Source organism: Emiliania huxleyi, assembly GCF_000372725.1.
Source record: "Emiliania huxleyi CCMP1516 unplaced genomic scaffold EMIHUscaffold_35, whole genome shotgun sequence".
NCBI lineage: Eukaryota > Haptophyta > Isochrysidales > Noelaerhabdaceae > Emiliania > Emiliania huxleyi.
This window is the reverse complement of record NW_005199363.1, coordinates 387,690-389,210: the sequence shown is the minus strand read 5'-3', so window position 1 is coordinate 389,210 and position 1,521 is coordinate 387,690.

Genomic DNA, 1,521 nt, shown 5'->3' with positions numbered 1-1,521 from the left:
CCCACATCTCCATCAGCGCCTTGGACCGGCTACAGGCCATCGCATATCTCCGTCATATCTCCCCCCATCTCCCCCCATCTCCCCCCATCTCCCTCAGCGCGTTGGACCGGCTGCAGGCCATCGGCGGGAAGGTGGTGGTGCTGACCGCGCCGCGCGAGCGCCGCGCCGCCTCCGCCAAGCAGCACCGCGACCGCTCCGACCGAAGCACGTCGAGCCGCACCGCGCTGCCGCTGGGCGAGAGCGGGCCGGGGCGCTCGCCGTCTCTGGAGCTCGTGCTCACCGAGATTACCCGAGATTACCCGAGATTACCCGAGGTTAGGCGCTGGACGTCTCTGGAGCTCGTGCTCACCGAGAGCCAGGTGCAGACACTCTCGACGCAGGAGGCGCGTCTGCGCCGCGAGAGCGGCTGCCAGGCGAAGCGATTGGCCTCCTCGCCCTCTCAGCCGTGGGGGGGGGAATCAACGAGCTGAGGCGTGCGAGGGCGGGTGGTAGGCTGTCCAGTTCAACTCGTCCGTCTCGAAGCGCTGGGGCGCGCGCAAGACGCTGTTCGCGCGCGGCACCGGTAGACAGCTCGAGAAGCTCAACGAGAGGACGCGAGAGGACCCGAGGTGACCCGAGAGGACCCGAGGTGAGCCGAGATTAGGTCAACAGCTCGAGAAGCTCAACGAGCTGGCGCAGCGCAGCCTCGACGACTCGCTCGAGCACTTTCGCGAGAAGAGGCAGTGCAACGGGCTCAAGCCGTCGGCGCAGCACTCCCTCTCCTGCCGCTCGAGATGGCCCGAGATGACCCGAGATTGGCCGAGATTAGGCGCAGTACGTGCCTCTGCTGCCGCTCGAGGCTGTGGAGGGCGACCGCAGCCGCGCGGCTTGCGATCTCAGGCCGCGAGTGCCGCTCGGCAACTTCCCCGCTCGAAGAGGCGACGGTCGTCCAGCACACGTCCACGACATGTCCGCGACATGTCCGCACAGGCATCTACCCGCTCGAGGACGGGGACTGGCAGTGCGCAGACTGCGGCACGTGGGCCTTCGCGCGCAAGCCGTGCATCTCGCGGATCTGCTCGGAGGCACGCGCCGCCAAGGGGCAGAAGATCCCGACCTCGCAGGAGCTGCGCTCGCACGGCATCTGCCAAGACTTCTTCTACACGGGCGGCTGCGGCCGGCCCGCCACGTGCACGCTCAAGCATGTCGACGGGAACGTGGAGCGGCGGGTGGCGCGCTGGGGGGGCGGGCCGGGCGCGTCGACGCTGCCGCCTGCGCCGCCGCCGCCGCCGCCGCCGCCGGGCGGGGGGGAGGAGGGTCGGCATGCGCGGGTGACGTCCATCCCGACTGAGCTGGCCGCGGGGCTGATTGGGAGGCAGGGCGCCGCAATCTCGCGCATGCAGGAGGGCTATCTCCCCACATCTCCCCACATCTCCCCACATCTCCCCACATCTCCCCACATGATTGGGAGGCAGGGCGCCGCAATCTCGCGCATGCAGGAGGGCTATCTCCCCACATCTCCCCACATCTCCCCACATCTCC